Here is an 18,880-nt window from a genome sequence, read left to right on the forward strand (position 1 = left end):
GATAGACCCTCGAGGCACTACTGCAGTGCAAAGAGCAGTAATTGCTGCAACGTTTCGATAGACTGGAGTGGGAAGAGTTGAGAGGAGGGGGTTACAATAAACAAGAAGAGAGACAAACGGGTTAGCAGTTGGGATGAAGGAAAGGGAGGATGTTAGCACTGCTGTAGGAAAGGGAGGATTTGGAGGGGAAGGATAAAGAAGAGCTGAAGGAACGACAAGGTTGCAAGTCTCAGGGTCAGGGAAAGTCTAAGGGTCATAGACAATGGTGGATTTGGTAGTGAGAAGCAGGAGGGATGAGAGACTTTCTGGAGGAAAGGTAAGCTCATCTGCTGATACCCTGAATTGGAGATAGCAGTGGGACAATAGGAGGAGGTATTGGAGAGGCATTCCAAAATGCAGGCAGAATACTAGGGGATATGCAGATCTGAGTCCCAGAGTAAGGACTGGAGGTGTGACCCCCTGTCTTAGGGCATGTTGCCTCTTTAAGACAGGTTGCAGGACCAGCTCTTCCCTGTTCTGGGTAGAAGCTAAGAACAGATGGATTCTGGGAATTGTGGCCCAGAAGGACCATGAGAGTTGGAGACTGTCCAGGAATGCTGGGAAGAGAGCCAGCTGTATATAAGCTCTCTGCCTGCAGTCCGGGGCATTTGGGGAAGGAATGATCTCTCTCCATCTTGACCTACACTGAGAGACAGCTAGAGAATGGAAGCTGGAAAAGGAGTCATTTTGAAACTGTTGGCGTGGGGAGCCCCTGAGCAGCGTGACTTGAACACTGGGGCAAGCAATTATTTCCTTCTTCAGGGCCACAACTTCAGCAGACAGGGAAGAGATGCTCTTCTCCATTCCCCTGGACTGAGAAACCAAAAGCCTATGGACCCTCCAGAGACTGGGGTTTTATGGGCTCCTCTTCCACATGTTTGTCCTTGAAATTTTGTTACCCAAGAGAGAGAGGAGTTTCTGGTTTAGCTGAAGGGGCTACCAGCAAGGGGAAATTGAGGCAGTGAGCACAGTTTCATGGTAATCCAGGTAAGACTCCCTCACAGATGCTTGCCTGAACTTCCCAGAAATCTCCAAAATGAGTCAACCATCCCAGACCGAAAATGAGACTTGAAGCCATACTGGATACATACCCAAGCTGAATTTTGCTGTCTGTCTGGCCAATGGAGTCTCTGTTGGCCAGGGTAAGGTTTGGGATTTCTCAATCCTGCAAATATTAATCATGTTTCCAGGAATCACGATCCTTCCCTCAGTGACCTATATTATGGGAGTCTGGGGTCTTGCATCCTTTGATCTATCCTAAAATACAAGACAGACATGAGGATGGGGAAGACATTCAGAAACCACAAAGAAATGGAGACCATCAAAAGTTTTGGCTTTGTGACCTTCCCCAGGGTACAATCTGGACTGTTAAACAGCTGTATCTCCTTAACTCTCTAGCCTGGGGTGCCTTTTATGCTGCTTTGCTGTCAAAACAGCCACTCTTGGCCTGCTCACGCAGCCTTCACTCCCAGATAAATACGTGAGCACTCTGACCAGCCACTCATGAATTACATACAGGCTGACACCTGCAAAGTCCTAGTCCCAGTCTTGTCCCCCCAAAATATGCATCTTGTACTGCTCAGTTCTGAACAGTACAAGCTCATACAGTCCATTTCATCAAAGGAAAATGATAATGCACTGACTTTGTTATCCCAAAAGGAGTTTACCACACACACTAATCCAAACACACTGGTTAAAATAAAACAATAATATAAATGTATTCACTACAGTGAGCGAGTTTTTAAGTGATGATGCATAAAACTCAGAATTAGTTACAAAAGAAAATAAGAGTAAAATGCAAGCTAATACTTAACAAGCTATGTGAACTTAAAAGCAAAAGGTTTTGTCTCAGCACATATTGCTGTAAATTTCACAAGTTGGGTCTCCTGTCAGCCTGGGACCCCTCCCCCTTACTTGAGCCATTCAGGTTTTCATTGATATCATGAACAGGAGATGGGAGGAGGAAAGAGGAATGAAGTCAAGTGTTTTCCTCCCCTCTTTATAATTCAATTTCCTGTGCTAGAAACATCCTTGCTGAGTCATGGTAACACACAGTCCATTGTGGATGCGAGGTTTGAACTGTCCCTGTGATGAAATGTAAATCTTTTTGTTTACACCTTGTTGCTGGAGAATGGCCGCTTAAGTGGTGATAGCTCTTTAATACCTGGCTGTGGTGCTACTGTATCTTTGTTTTTGAAAAACTGGTTTGGGCCTGTTTGTCTTAACCTTGGAGCATGTTATAAGGAGACACAGTGTATAATCTTATAACTTCACATGCAATATTGATACGCACATTTTACCTGGGCAATAATTATGATATTTCAATGATCCCTCACAAGACATACTTTGTACAAAATTTATCATAGTCTTGTAAAAGTGGTGAACAAAATGGTATCGCTTATCACAGGCTTCAATTCCCAAACTTATCTAGCCTGTTGTAGTGGTGCCTTAGGAAAGCTCTATAACCTGCTTATCTTCTCTCCTGTCAATGGGATCCTATTTTCAGAGGGCAATTGGGGTAATTTGTTGCTTTGTACTGACATGTTGGGATGTGATAACTTTTCTGCTGGGTCTTTGAGTGTGAGGAATTTCTGAGTATGGGGGATTGTTGGCTATATTAGCAGTTATTGTGGGAGGGTTTCACGTGGGCCAATATGTCAGACTCATGGTACATACTTAAATGCATAGTCCAGGATGCCTTTTTTAAAGAAAGCTGATCAGCAGCACAACATTCAGGGGAAGAAGATAGTGTCTGGATTGAACAAGATGGTCTGGCTAAAATAATCCCTAAGTTTTTTTCATAATTTTCTATAGAGTGATAACTTTTGTCATGGATTTTTCTGCATCCCAAATTCCAGCATGGGAAGAAGAGTTAAGTGGGAAGAAGAGGTGGCATGTCTGCTTATGTACCACAATGCATCCTCAAACATAACTTCTGGACACCGCATTGATGCTGTAATACTTGATGTTCTGACATGGAGGATCCTTCTCCCAGTCCCATGGCATCTATGGGCATTCCTGTGTCAGATAGGCGGGTGGGGCTGATGCCTTCTGGGAACAAATTTTTATGACCCTGTGTTTTGCACAGGGCTATGGCTGCTTGCTGCTGCCAGCAGCTCTTGCAGCCAGAAATATGTATCATTATTCTGCAGCTTTTATCTGCTAAATGTATTGGAAACAATTTGTCATTTTGGGTTTGTGCCAATAGCAAGTGAGGGCCATGTGCAGAAAAGCCTGACTAAGCTGGTCTGCAGCGGAGAGGGAAAAGTCTGCAGTACTAGGCACCTCAAGAGCCAATGCTCAGAGGAGGAGTTCAGTTTGCAAAGGCAGCCACACAAAAATGCCCCTGCCATGCAACTGGTTTGAGGAAACCTGCTCAAAAGAGGGAACAGACATACACAAACAAGACACCCTCCTAAATTAACCCGGCGTTAAGCCAGGCATTTCAGTGTAGTGCCCAAACCCTGGGAAGGACATTCTGGTGTGCATAGATTATCCATGAATACAAAACCACCAGTACATCAACTCCATCGTAACAGTGCGTGAATCCTGTAACAAGTCCACATGAGCACCAGTTTTGCTTGTGCCTTCCAATAGGATTCCAGCTCCCTCCTAATAGTTTGTCCTCCAATAGGTCACAGTTTTCCCACTCCTTGGCATCTCCTGTGAATCCTCAATTCCCTTGCAACCTTTGACCCACCTTTGGGGCTACCCCAGGATATGAAAACAACCCCCACCCCCATACTGGTATGTTAATTGGGGCTAATGGTTTTGTGCTAGAGGCTGTTGAGCACAGGGCTTGCTTTGTGTTAGGAAAAGTGTCTGTTAATGGAAACCTTCCAGGGCAATGCCCTGGGGAGCAGCAGAAGGGATTATCACTAGAGCATGGTGGTGGCTCTGTCACTGGAAGGCATCATCACTGACCATTGTTAGCCAGCAACTGTATGCACCAAAATGTGCTGGCCCACATTAATGCGGTCTCTCTCTGCCCTGAGCCTCGGGGCACCATGCAGGACTCTTCAACTCTATCCCCTTTCATTCTGGAATGACAGTGACTAGCTCAAGCCATGTTCCTGCGGTTTCAAAAGCCCAAGCCTGACAACACACTGTGAGCCCAAAGAGAGGACAGTGGAGCTGAAGAGCCCAGACAACATCACAGTCTACACAGGAGCCCAGCACAGTGCCCCAGGGCATGAAAGATCAGGTCTTCAAACACTCTGAGAAGCCAAAGGAGCCTGGGCCATGAAGAGCCCAGGCTGTCTGTCATCACAAAGCACAGGATCCTCAGAGTTGCAGGCCTGAAGCTGCATTCACAACAAAACCCACGATCCCTCCACCATGGCAATGTGGCACAAAGACTCATGGTTTCCTGGTACTCTCCTGTCTGTACCAATCTGTTGGCACTTGTCTTCTACGTAGATCATAAGCGCTTTGGGGCAGGGACTGTCTTGTTCTGTGTTCGTACAGCGCAGTTCACGGGTGGCATTCCATCCACTGTGAAAAGCCTTAACCCCCCTCACGTTCTCTCCCGCCCTCCCCTGCTGACCCTGGTAATCTCTCATGCATGCTGCCTGGCAGTGGGACAAGGGCCGCTGCTGGCGCAGTGCAGGGTGGCCAGGCCAAGCGGGATGGTGAAGGGGAAGCTCACCACCCTGTTCTGTTCTGTTCTCAGCCCTTCTTGGCAAGCTGTGTTTCCATGGCAACTGGGAGGACAAGGTTCCCAGCTCATAAATCTGAAGTGACTGTGTGGGTGACCTGCCTGGTGTGAGACACATGCTCTTCCTGTCCCTGAACTGGCTGATGAGAGCCGGGGTAACCATGCAGAGGGAGGGTGCCACGCTGCATAGGCCATAAATCCAGTGGTCCAGAATGAGGGCAGGTCATTTTGGGCAACAGTTCAAGCGCTGCCTGAGAGCCAGGCAAAGCTCGCGCTGGACGAGAGAATCATCAGCCAGCTGGAAGTGACATGCGAGAGGCAATGGGTCAGTCTCAGAGCACCAGCAGGTGAGCAGCCTTGGGAGCCGGTTATGGCTGTGAGGAGGACACGGTGCAAATTGGAGCAGAGCAGTCACTTCATGGGTCACTGAGAGAGGCAGCTCTGCAGCAAATGAGCTCTCAGCAGCATTTCACCCAATGCTGTCACTAACTCTATATGCTGTAATTGGGGTGTTATACCTACATCACTTCCATTGGAGTCAGTTACCTGTAAATGCACCCCTTAGTGTCAGTGTGACAGCAAAGGGCTCTAAAAGGAAGGATGTGGGGCAGAGGTAAAGGACTGGGCGTAATGGGCTGGCTTTCAATGCTTGACTTTCTTTCATGTGTCAATTGCAGTCTGTGAAACCGACTGCATAGCGCGAGCTGGGCTGAGGTGAAGCCACGGGTTCCAGCAGAGGCGTTCAGTCATGCACAGCCGGCTTTTCCAGTTCCCCTCTGTATGCTGCTTAATCAGGCTGCACGCATGGGCTGGGCCTGAAAGGCAGCTCTTCCCTTAGAGGAGTTCAGTTCCCTGCCTATTTTTAGAGCTGTTTGTGTAAACTCTTAACAAAATAATACAGGTAAACCCTGATCATCACTCAGAGGTCAGACGTGAATGCTCCATGCTCAGGGAAACAAACCTCTGATTTCACAGCCCTCTCAGACAATGGGAGTTTGGTTACTCAGAGTTTGCCTGCCCTAACTAACAATTTGACATGGACCAAACCCAGGACACTTGAATCTGGGAGATGAGAATAATAGGGATTAGGGGTGGGGGTGAGAGTGGGTTTCAGTTCTAATTCATAGAGCTCATCCTGTCCCTGGGGTTTGGGTTTTGTTTTGGTTCTCAGACTGGAGGAATGCACATCTCAGTTGTGGTTCAGGTGTGACAGCAGTCTTGCAAAAACAACTGTTCTCTGTTCCCAGGAGATGTCTGCCCAGAAGGGCAGAAGCTGCACAATAACAGCTGCTCTCAAGAGACTTACAACAATTGGGGCTGAAGTCTCATCAGGATGGTTTCTGAGATGTTAGCGCCTTCCTACATCCCAAATCCCAATCTGGATCCATGTATTGCTTCCTCTGCCAAACTGTAAAAAGAATCATTCTGTGGATTAAGAACACTGTGCACTTCTACAGTGCCTTCCATCCCAGGGTCTCCAAGCACTTTGCAAAGTCATGAATTCATCTGTGCAACATCCCATAGGGACGGTCAGTATTATCTCCGTTTTACACATGGGAAAGCAAGGCATAGAGAGGTTGAATGTCTTGCTCAAGGTCATACAGGAAGTCTGGCAGAGCCAGGAAAGAACATAGTTCTTCTGACAGCCCCCCTATACCCTCATGGCCAAGGCCTGTGCTTTAACCATGATGCAATCATGCTTCCTTCACTAAATAACATACATACAATGAGCCAATACTAATGCACAACTATTGCTTCAATGATTTCAATGAATCCAAATCCAGAGTGTATCACACATGGGGGTGAAGTGGATGAAAACTTGAGATATTAGCGCTCTATTCATAGTGCAAGTAGGTTAATGAATGCAACACCTCGGTACACAGCTTCCAAATTACTACTGTGCTATCCTGCTTCTGGGCTGAATGATCCTCTCCCAGCCTGAGATGAGACCATTACAGGCTGCTAGCTGGAAAAGAATCCCTCCTCTTTGTAGTTCAGGGAAGGTCAATGGAGCCTCAGGAAGAGCTGGAGTCTAGAGAGCCATCCAGGAGAGCTGAACCAAACAGCCTGGATCTTCCCACTTGCAGCATTTTGGTAGCAAAATTAAGAGTTTCCCAAAATGGTATAAAATGTAGCAATTGCTGAATGTGGGCATCTGGGCAGTGCCAACACTTGGTGCTGGGACACCAGTAGGAATTTTCCCCTCTCCCACTTCAGTAAGAATCAAAAGTTCTCATCACTTGTTGACTAGTTGGGGTGTGATTTTTATCATCACAATCCCGGTTCCGATGGCCCGGGGTTCACAGTACAAACCCCACCATTGCAGTTGTCCCCCTTGTTGGCAGTCTTGGCAGAGATGCCACGGACTGAATGGGCCACAGTGACTGAACCAATTTCTCCCTTTCTCATGCAGACCTTGTCTTCCTCTCCCACTCCCCTGTACCCCCCTCCATTCCGGTTTACCACCTATTTTGTGCATTGAGAGTCATTCTATGGTGGGAATCTTCATTTGCTTTTGAAGAGGCAAATCAGTTACATTTCACCAATCATAGTTGAAAAATTATGTCCAGATCATGATGCATTACCCCAGCTGTGGTGCACTGTGAGGGGAAGGCTAGTATCTGTTGGGATGTTATCCCACTGGATGATATTGAAGGCCAGGGTTACCTCACCTCTGGTGCTAATAATGTCTTTGTTTTGCATTTCTAGTGATAATTAAAAACCATCACAATAAAAACTTTGATGACTGCAGATAGATCAGCTTCCCTAACACTGTCCTGTGTCTTGGCCACGTCTGCTGTGCTCAACTGTGCCCTGGCAAGGGCACCAGGAGGACAAGCAGATTGTAATAAAGTGCTAATGATAGGGTTAACTGGGCTACCCAGCGTAATATGGGATTAATCCATACTCCACTCCTCCTTTACTACATGTTTAATCAGTTGTGATGCAGTTACATCAAGTAGTGAGTTATCAGCCTGCAGTCCAGTGCATAGACTTATTTTTGTTGCACTGAGCAGTCCTCTTACGAAAACGATAGTTCAGTTACCAGATCTGTTTGGTCTTTGGCCTCTTTGAGACACACCCACACCCACACCCTTCTCCCCAGCTCATTCATTTCTAGATGTTAACTATTGACCTGGGGTGTGTTAACTGTTGGACTGGTGACCGAGAAGTAAACGGTTCTAGCTCATTACTACTCACTTAAATCGCCTAGTGCTCCTTACAATGCATAGTAAATCCAGATCTGAAGGTTTATTATCTATTACTATTGTACTGTGAGATGATTGCTGAAAATATCTGATCATTGAATGCCTAATTATATTAGCCAAACTGTCTTGTGAAACATGACTCATTAGCCCAGAGGCTTAGGCATCACCACCCATGCTATTGCAAGGGAAGGTGGAAGGACTAGCAAATGCCTAGAGAAGGGTAGATTATTAACCAGAACGTGCTTCCTTGGAAATCAGTGCAAGAAAGTTAAAAGCAGGCTGCATAGGACACGCTATTACTGAAGAGCACTGTTATTGGAAAGACTTTCACTTCACTGCCATTCTGAATTAAAGTTAAGCCATTCTAATCAGGACCAGGAGTTACCAGCAGATCCTTCTGAGGTCTCCCTAACTTTAATGATGCTAGTAGTCTCCCATTTAGTGATTCTATTTATACTGTGTTGGTTGAGAATAAAAAAGCCTCTGACAGAGAAACCACTGTGATTGAATAGCACCATCTCGTGTTCAAAAGGAATGTTTTCTACAGAAAGTGAAGAATGGGAGGGATTTGTTTACAATTTTGATCGGCAAGTCAGGTGACCAATGATAAGTTCATTTCACAGCTCAGCAGAACAGGAGTTTGAGAGGCCAAAGCGTAGGTTAGGCGACAGCATGGCCCACAGAGTAATACAGAACACAACAGTCATGTCCCAGTCTCATTTTAAGTGTGGAGATGGGGTCAATGGAGCTACCTGAACCAATTCCAGCCTGAAATCCTTAATGTTCACCTAAACTGAAGCAGTGCAAGCTTGCACCGGCAGCCTTGTAGGTCTTGTCTCTGTATTATTAAAGATGAGGGTGGCTGCAAATCGCTCCGTAGGTGAATTTTAGGTAAATTAAATGCAGCTCCTCTTGGTAAACGGTCGTGGTGGTTTTTATGGAGGCAGTGTTTGGGCACCTCTGCTTTTAAGGTTCTGAGATGACCTTGCCCCAGTTGGGCTGCACGGGATTATCAATGGCTGGCTGTAAAAAAAAACAAAATAATCTGCTTTGTATGAGAGAACAGATGCAGGAGAGGGACCTAGGTTGCAGCACAGAGCTGTCATCTGCACACACAGCTGATCTGGTGGCTTTATCATGAAGATTTGTGTCAGACATTACAGGAAATGGGGAACTGTGTAACAAAACAAAACCATGACTTTATTAGCTAAACCATATCCAAGTGGAGAGCTGAGGCAAGAACCCTATGTCTGCAGTTCCATAGCTTCCGCCTCAACCACGTAATCTAATGAAAAACGTACCTAGTGTTCTTTCACCTGTACATCTCAAAGAGGAGTCAGCATTAGCCCCATTAAACTTGGTCTAAGAAAGTATAAAGATTTGAAGTCATCTGTGTCAAAGCACTATGCCCCAGTGGATGAGATATGGGTTACACAGGCTCCTGAGGTCCCTTCCAACCCTGATATTCTATGATTCTATGAAGAGCTCTGTGCCCGGTACTGCCAAAAATTTCACCTTTGCAAATTGCTTAAACACTGTGTTAATCAATTAAAAATGAAACTATGCAAAATCTCCCCTAGACAAATAAGGCATTTTGGCAGGGACTGAAGGAGAAATTGTTTGAATACTAAACCAAAGTAACAGACGAATTAAAAAAAAAAAAAAAGTTCTTCTATTCCTGACATTGAAAACTTCCTCCCTCAAAACCTAATGATAAAAATTACCTAGTTTTATATGTTGTCATGTAATTTTTTTGGGGGGGGGGGAGGGGGATTGGTTGGGCAGATCAAGGGGTACAACAAAATGTTAGACACTCCAAAAATCAGCCTTTCAATATCAAAAAGAATGTATTAAATATAATCAAAATTTCTGGAAAACAACTTTAACTCTGCTCCCATGGGAAGGGGAAAATGTGATAGAAGGAAGAAGTGATAGAAGCATGGCATCTCTATGGGAGCAGAATTAAGATTCTAATGTTAATGAGTCGTACAAAGCAGGCACAAGGACGGCTGAGAATCTGGCTGTGTTTTCCAAATACATTGTTGGCATAACACACTACACAAATGTTGAAGAGGTGTAGAGGGAACCAAAGACCTTGTGTCTACCAAAAACAGATACTTCAAGCATTTGCCCAAAATAGGGCTTCACGTGAGCTGTCTAGGCTAAACATTCTTAACATTCAAGGGCAAAACAATAGAAGACAGTTGGCAGTTTTTCAATGAGACATTATTAAGGGCAAAAAAGCAAACTATCTCAATGCATAGGAAAGATAGGAAGTATGGCAAGAGATCACCTTGGCTTAAAAATCAGGAAAGAGTCCTACAAAAAGTGGAAACTAGGTCAAATTAAAAAGGATTAATATAAACAACACAGGTATGTAGGAACAAAATTAGAAAGGCCAAGGCACAAAACGAGATCCAACTAGCTAGAGCAGTGGTCACCAACCTTCTCGTCTGTTGGGCGCCAGATGAAGGACTATGGCGGCAGTGGAGCATCCGCCGAAATGCCGCTAAATTTCTGCGGCATTTTGGCGGCGGCGCCTCTCGATGATGCCACTTGCTGCCGACAAGTGACGTTATTGAGAGGCGTCGCCGCCAAAATGCTGCAGAAATTTGGCGGCATTTCGGCAGATGCTCCACCGCCGGCCAGGACGCAGGTGCATTTAGATGCCCCTGTGGGTGCCATGGCACCCGTGGGCACCGCACTGGGGACTCCTGAGCTAGAGTCATAAAGGGTAACAAGAAAATATTTTACAAATACATTAGAAGCAAGAGAAAGACTCAAGGACAGGGTAGAATGGAGTTGGGGGGAGAAGGGGGAAATAACAGAAAATGTGGAAATGGCAGAGGTACTTAATGATGTCTTTGTTTCAGTTGTCACCAAGAAGGTTGATGGTGATCAGACATCTAATGTAGTGAATGCCAGTGAAAATGAGGTGGGATCAGAAGAAGCTAAAATAGGGAAAGAACAAGTTAAAAATTACTTGGACAAATTAGATGTCTTCTATTCACCAGGGCCTAACGAAATGCATCCTAGAATACTCAAGGAGCTGACTGAGGAGATATCTGAGCCATTAGCGATTATCTTTGAGAAGTCATGGAAGATGGGAGAGATTCCAGAAGCCTGGAAAAGGGCAAATATAGTTCCCATCTATAAAAAGGGAAATAAGGACAACCCAGGGAATTACAGAACAGTCATCTTAACTTCTGTACCCAGAAAGATAATTGAACAAATAATTAAGCAATCAATTTGCAAACATCTAGAAGATAATAAGGAGATAAGTAACAGTCAGCATAGATTTGTCAAAAACAAATAGTGTCAAACCAACCTGATAGCTTTCTTTGACAGGGTAACAAGCCTTGTGGATAGGGGGAAGCGGTAGATGTGGTATGACCTTGATTTTAGTAATGCTTTTGATACTGTCCCACATGGCCTTACCATAAATAAACCAGGGAAATGCAACCTAGATGGAGCTACTATAAGGTGGGTGCAAAACTAATTGGAAAACCGTTCCCAGAAAGTATTTATCAGTGGTTCACAGTCAGGCTGGAAGGGCATAAGGAGTGGAGTCCTTCGGGGATCAGTTCTGGGTCTGGTTCTGTTCAATGTCTTCATCGATGATTTAGATGACGGCATACAGAGTACACTTATAAAGTTTGTGGACAATACCAAGCTGGGAGGCATTGCAAGTGCTCTGCAGGATAGGATTACCATTCAAAATGATCTGGACAAACTGGAGAAATGGTCTGAAGCAAATAGGAAGAAATTCAATACGGACAAATGCAAAGTACTCCATTTAGGAAGGCACAATCAATTGCACACATACCAAATGGGAAATGACTGCCTAGGAAGGGGTACTGCAGAAAGGGATCGGGAGGTCATAGTGGACCACAAGCTAAATATGAGTCAACAGTGAAACGCTGTTGCAAAAAAAGCAAACATCCTTCTGGGATGTATTAGCAGGAGTGTTGCAAGCAAGACACAAGAAGTAATTCTTCCGCTCTACACCATGCTGATTAGGCCTCGACTGGAGTATTGTGTCCAGTTTTGGGTGCCACATTTCAGGAAGGATGTGGACAAATTGCAGAGAGTCCAGAGAAGAGTGACAAAAATGATTAAAGGTCTAGAAAACATGACCTATAAGGGAAGATTGAAAAAATTGGGTTTGTTTAGTCTGGAAAGAGAAGACTGAGAGAAGACACGATAACAGTTTTCAAGTATGTAAAATGTTGTTACAAGGAGGAGGAAGAAACATTTTTTCCCCTTAACCTCTGAGGATAGGACAAGAAGCAATGGGCTTAAATTGCAGCTGGGGAGGTTTAGGTTGGACATCTGGAAAAACTTCCTGTCAGGGTGGTTAAGCACTGGAATAAATTGCCTAGGGAGGTTGTGGAATGTCCCTCATTGGAGATTTTTAAGAGGAGGTTAGACAAACACCTGTCAGATATGGTCTGGATCATTGGTTCTTAACCTGGGATGCACGCACACACCCCCTGAGGGTGTGAGATGCCCTTTCTGGGGGTGTGAGACATGCCAGATTTTTTTAGAAGGTAAATCTTCAAAAACACAAATTAAGCACAGACACGTAAGTACAACTACTTTGTTTCATCAAACCCATGTATTTATTAACATTATACATTTTTTTAACAATTACTGTAATATACAAACAAATATATCTAGGTTTAAGGGGTGTGAGAACATATTTTTTAGGTTTAAGGGGTGCGAGAACATATTTTGAGAACCAAAGGGGTGCAGGCTGCAATAAAGGTTAAGAACCACTGGTCTAGATAATTAGTCCTGCCATGAGTGCAGGGGATTGGACTAGATGACCTGACGAGGTCCCTTCCAGTTCTGTGATTCTATGTCTACACCTGTCCCACAGGGTCCTAGACCCTGAGCTCCATCCTGTGCCTGGAAGTCTACACAGCAATGAAACAATCCCACAGCTGAGCCCCGCAAGCCCAAGTTGGCTAGCACAGGCCAGCCATGTGTGTCTAGTTCCTGTGTAGACATACCCTCCATTGCTATTGTGGAGAGACTTTGCAGGTACTAGCAATGGTGGAAGTACAAGAGTAGAGCCATTAGCTGCTAGTATTTTAACCACTGTGACCTCTAACCCAGTTCAAAGAATTTCTAGAAGACACAACTGTTAAAATATCAGTAGCTATAGGGTAAACTAGATCTCCCATCTTGATCTCTGCTAAGCTCAGTGGAGCTGTAGTGATGATAGCAACAGTGGGAAATACTAAGAAAAGAGTCCTGTGGAAACAAGACTCGTGAGATCCCTGTTTTAATCTGGTAGGTGAGATCAGCTGGGGCATTTGAGCCAACTCAAAAAACTTGTTCATCTGCATTTGGGGAAGGAGATTCTCAGTAGAGGGCCCTCATTTCTGGAACTTGCTTCCTTGCTCAGTCTGACAAGGAGTTGTCTTAGTATTGTTAACTTTTGCAGTGTAGTTCTAGCTGTGCTGGTCTCAGGATATTAGAGAGACAAGATAGGTGAGGTATTTTTTTTTTTTTTTAATTGGACTAACTTCTGTTGGTGAAAGAGACAAGCCCTCTTTGAAGGAGAGCTCTGTGAAGCTGGAAAGCTTGTCTCTCTCACTAACAGAAATTGGTCCAATAAAAGATATTACCTCTCCTACCTTGTTGTTGACTTTGACAGTTCATCTAGTGGAGGGGCGGGCAAACTTTTTGGTCTGAGGGCCGCATTGGGTTTTGTAAATTGTATGGAGGGCCAGTTAGGAGAGGGGGTCATGGCCCAGCCCCCACCTCCTATCTGCCCCCTCCCAGGACTCCTGCCCCATCCAACCCCCCCTGTTCCCTGATGGCCCCTCTGGGATCCCTGCCCCATCCACACACCCCTGCTCCCTATCCCCTGACTACCCCCCAGATCCCCGCCGCCCCATCCAACCTCTCCTCTCATTCCTGATGCCCCCGTCCCCAGGACCCTTGCCCCCATCCAACCATCCCTTCTCCCTGTCTGCTGACGGCCCCCGGAATTCCTACCCCTGACTGCTTCCTGATGCCCCATCCAACCTCCCCTCTTTCCTGACTGCCCCCCCGGGATCCCTGCCCCCATTCAACCCCCTTCCTCTCCTGACTACCCTGACCCCATCCACATTCCTGCCCTCTATCCAATCCCACCTGTTCGTGCCCCCTTACCGCGCTGCCTGGAGCACCGGTGGCTGGCGGCGCTACAGCTGCGCTGGCCAGGTGGAGCTGGGCCACGCCACCGCCACCACGCAACACAGAGCACCGGGTCAGACAGGGCTCTGCAGCTGCGCTGCCCCAGGAACTCACAGAGCATTGGCCCGGCAATAGAGCAAGCGAGCTGAGGCAGTGGGGAAGGGGCTGGAGGCTAGCTTCCCGGGCCAGGAGCTCAGGGGCCGGGGAGGATGGTCCCGTGGGCCAGATGTGGCCTGAAGGCTGTAGTTTGCCCACCTCTGATCTATTGTATAGTTTGTGTCGGTAACTTACATATGACAATGTGCCCAGTGAATGCCAAAGCTGTGCAATATATAGTGCAAAAATAAATACATTATTTTGCTGCTATGAGCCTGTACTGCCTGTATGGCAGAACCAGCCCTGCTCTATTTGTTTTACCAGACAACTCTGAGCCATTTTTTACAAGAAGATATAAACTCAGACAGAGACTGGCAACTCTTTTGGGCAACTTTTGCTCCTGCGTCTTAATTTTGAGCAGTCAAAATTCTATTTTTTTAATTTTTATTTTCAAAAAATCTATATATCAAGACAATGTAGCTGTGAGTATCCATAACCCTAAATAACTCCTATGTGTGACCTGCAAACGATTGTTAAAGAATTGAACTTGTCTTTTTGTTGTTTGGGTTTTTTTGCTGCTTTATTTTGAAAGCATGAAAAGACTGTTTTTTAAAAATGTTTTCTTTCTGCTTATCTTCTACCTTAGCAGTATCAGGAAAGTAAGGTCTGCCTTGTGCCTCACAACATGTTAATTGTGAGTTCTTAAGAGAAAAGTTGCTGAAGCTTTAACAAAAGGATGGTTCACACAGTTATTTAATCTTAATTAGTCATTGAAGTTAAAATAGATTTAAACAAAAGAGAGTCTTAAATTGCTGGATGAAATACGTTCCCCTCTCATTAATACAGCTTCCATTCTCTTGGTCCTTATGATGGCTTCATTTCACTTATTCTCCAGTTAGCCTTGCAAGGTAGACCATCGTAAATTTCTTCTCTCTATATATATCCTCCAACATACTGGATATCATAGTATCTGAATGCCTTGCAATCACTAATGGATTTTATCCTCACAACACCCAGGTCTCTCGAGTCCCAGTTCAATTATTTAACCACAGTTCTGTCCTCCCTTTCCCGAATGTAAAAATAAACAGGAAAAATCACCCTCCCAACCCAAATCACTTCCCCTCCCCCTTTACAAGCCATCTTTTAAAGAAATACAGTAATCCTCGAAAATGCTCCAGCTTACCCAAGTTTACTACTGTATGTTAAACCATTAATATGGATTCCCATAGTTTTTTACTAGGGAAAGCTATTCTTCCCCATGTTAAGTAGTGTCCTAGTGCCTAGTGACATAGTACATATTTTTATCTTGCAGATGTCTGAGGGTAGGGTTCATGAATCTCGCTCTAATTAGAGAAGGAGCCCATTTTTATACCTACCTTAGCAGCACAGTTCAGACTGGCAGTTTTGTCAGATCTGCCTGATAACATGTAGTCACAGTTTTCCCTCAAGAAAAGCAGTCAAAGCTTACCTGGAGACACAGATGGTGAGGGTGGGGGTGGGACTGAGGGGGACAATATCTATGTGTGATAAATGAAGGAGGGGTAGCTCCCTTTTATGGACACCCAGCCAGTCAGTTAGCTATAAAATCCCTATTAGTAGCTGTTCTCTACTTGCTTTACCTGTAAAGGGTTAAAAAGTCCATAGGTAAAAGGAAGGGAGTGGGCACTTGACCAAAAGAGCCAATGGGAAGGGAGAACTTATTAAAATTGGGAAAAAACTTCCCCTTTGTCTGTCTATGGGGTTCTCCCAGAGAGCAGAGACAAGGCTGGAACTCTGCTGTAAAAAGCTTTGGGCCAGGTATGAAAAACATCAGATCATACCTAGAAACTACTCATTTGAAACCCTAGATATGTAAGTAGATCAGGAAATATCTAGGAAGACGTGATTAGGTTTATTTCTTTTATTTCTTTATGGCTCGTGGACTCCCCTGTGCTAACCCCAGGTGCTTTTGTTTTGCTTGTAACCTTTAAGCTGGCCCTCGAGAGCTATCTTGATGCTTAATCCTTGTAATTGTATTTTTTTTTTAACCTAGCAAAAAGCCTAAGTTCCAAATGTATTTTCTTTCTTTTTGTTTCTAATAAAAATTACCCTTTTTTAAGAATAGGATTGGATTTTTCTGTCCTAAGAGGTTTGTGCATATGTTGTTTAATTAGCTGGTGGCAACAGCTGATTTCCTTTGTTTTCTTTCTCAGCTCTTCCACCAGAGGGTGGGACAAAAGGGCTTGGGAATACCCCACAAGAAGGAATTCCCAGGTGCACCTTCCTGGATTTTCAAAGGGGTTTTGCACTTGGGTGGTGGCAGCATCTACCCATCCAAGGTCAGGAAAAAGCTGTAACCTTAGGAGTTTAATACAAGCCTGGAGTGGCCAGTATTAATTTTTAGAATCCTTGCAGGCCCCAACCTTCTGCCCTTGATACCATGTATTCAAAGCAAACTAGTATTTATTTTTGTATATAAATACTGCTGTACTGTTAAATCTAAAATCCAGACAGACTTGGGGAAGATCATAGAATAACATTATCAGAGGCTGGAGAGACTCATCCTCCTACACCCCAAACTCCTCATCCCCAGCCCCACCCCAGAGCCTGCACCACCAGCTAGAGCCCTCACCCCCTCCCATACCCTAACCCCAATTTCGTAAGCATTCATGGCCTGCCATATAATTTCTATTCCTAGATGTGGTCCTCAGGCCAAAAAGTTTGCCCACCCTGGGCACTTGCATCTGCCTACACTCAAACAAGAAGACTACTCTACAGAAAAACCACCACATCTATTTCATTTTACAAGCCCTTCGCCCTTATGCACATGATGCCATCTAACACTATACATTCACTTATCATTCATTAATCCCACGGATCACACTCATCTCCCACTTAATGGCTGACAATCCCCATGGCAACAAGACCCCTGTACCCTGATACTGATAATACTGATGCACCACAGTTCTCACATAAGACATACTGAATCTCTCAGGGTACTCATGCACCTTTCCTTTGATCACACACTTGGATGTTAGCCCCCCAGATTGCCTTTCCTAGCTCTGCCAAGCTGCTTCACAAATCCCTACACCAGTGGTTCTTAAACTGTGGGTCCGGCTCCCAAAGTGGGTTGTGACTGTTTTAATGGGGTTCTCAGGGCTAATGTTATACCCCAATGCATTAGGCTTGCTGGGCTCAGGAGCAGAGGCTGAAGCCTGAGCCCTACCGTCTGGGGTCAGGGCCGAAGCCCTCGTTGGCAAAGCTCAGGTTATAGACCCCCTGCCTGGAGCTGAAGCCCTTGGTCTTTGGCTTTGGCCAACTTACCTGGGGTGGTGTGACTCATGCTTTGCCTCCCCAACCCTGGGCGGTGAGGCTTGGGCAGGCTCAGGCATCTGTCCCCGTCCCCCCCACCCCCTCCTGGGGTCATGTAGTAATTTTTGCTGTAAGAAGGGGGTTGCAGTGCAATGAAGTTTGAGAACCCCTGATACCATTCAGTATAGCTACACCTAATACAGTGAATTCAGCTGGAATGCATGCAAATAATTCCCTGTGGTATTGCCAGCTTCAGGAGGGCAGATTTAGGGTTGCATGGGTATGTATCCTAATTTTTCATTTCTTGGTTTTCAGAAGTTTTGAGTTTTGCTGACCTAGACATTCTGGAAAGGCACAAGACATCACTGGGTAACCTTAGCTCTACATTAACAAAGTTTTTTGTCAGTGAATAGCTTATTCCTGTATATTTACCAAAATAAACATTTCTGATTCTAAACACTTGTATACTGGTATTACTACATCCACATTAAAGAGCAGTATTGTTTTAAATCTATCTGTTCTAAACCAACGTAGTTATACCAGTCCAAAATTGTGTGTAGGCCAGCCCTAAGACACAATTCCATGCTGTTCAGACTGTATAGGAAATTGCATCTTGAATTTTTTTTTAGATACAAGACCTTGGGTGTTGGAGGTTACAGATAAGAATAGACACCACCTCTGCATGTGAAACTCTCTCCTCCTGATATGCAAATAATTCTGCTTTGCTAACATTTGCATAGTAACAGTGTTTTGTTACTCCAGCTCGTTTAAAAATGGTTCTTATAATCGTAACCACAGTTTAAACAGTTTGTCTGGGCTGTGTAGCGGAAGCATAATCACTTTAGTACTGTGTTTAACGTTTCTCTAAAATTAGCACACAAAACTGCCAACAGTTAAGGTTGTGGCAGGCCATACTCTATCCACTCAAAACCTTAAAAGCATGGAATTTAGGGCCTATCTACACTTGAAATGCTACAGTGGTGCAGCTGGAGGTACAGTGCTGTAGCATCTCAGTATAGACACTACCTACATCAATGAGAGGGGTTCTCCCATCAGTGTAGGTAATCCGCCTCCCTGAGAGGTGGTAGCTAGGTCAATGGAAAAATGGTTCCATCAACCAAGCGCTATCTACGCTGGATCTTATGTTGGATTTATGATGTCACTCAGGGGTATGGATTTTTCACACCCCTGAAAGACATAGTTAGGTGGATCTAATTTTCTGGTGTAGACTCTTAAGTTGTTAAAGGGAAAGATTTGCGCATTCCTTTCCACCTTCACTACTGTTACATGTTTCAGAGTGGTAGCCATGTTAGTCTGTATCAGCAAAAAGAACGAGGAGTGCTTGTGGTACCTTAGAGACTAACAAATTAATCTGAGCATAAGCATCCAATGAAGTGGG

The sequence above is a fragment of the Chelonoidis abingdonii genome, chromosome 4 (assembly GCF_003597395.2).
Source record: "Chelonoidis abingdonii isolate Lonesome George chromosome 4, CheloAbing_2.0, whole genome shotgun sequence".
NCBI lineage: Eukaryota > Metazoa > Chordata > Testudines > Testudinidae > Chelonoidis > Chelonoidis abingdonii.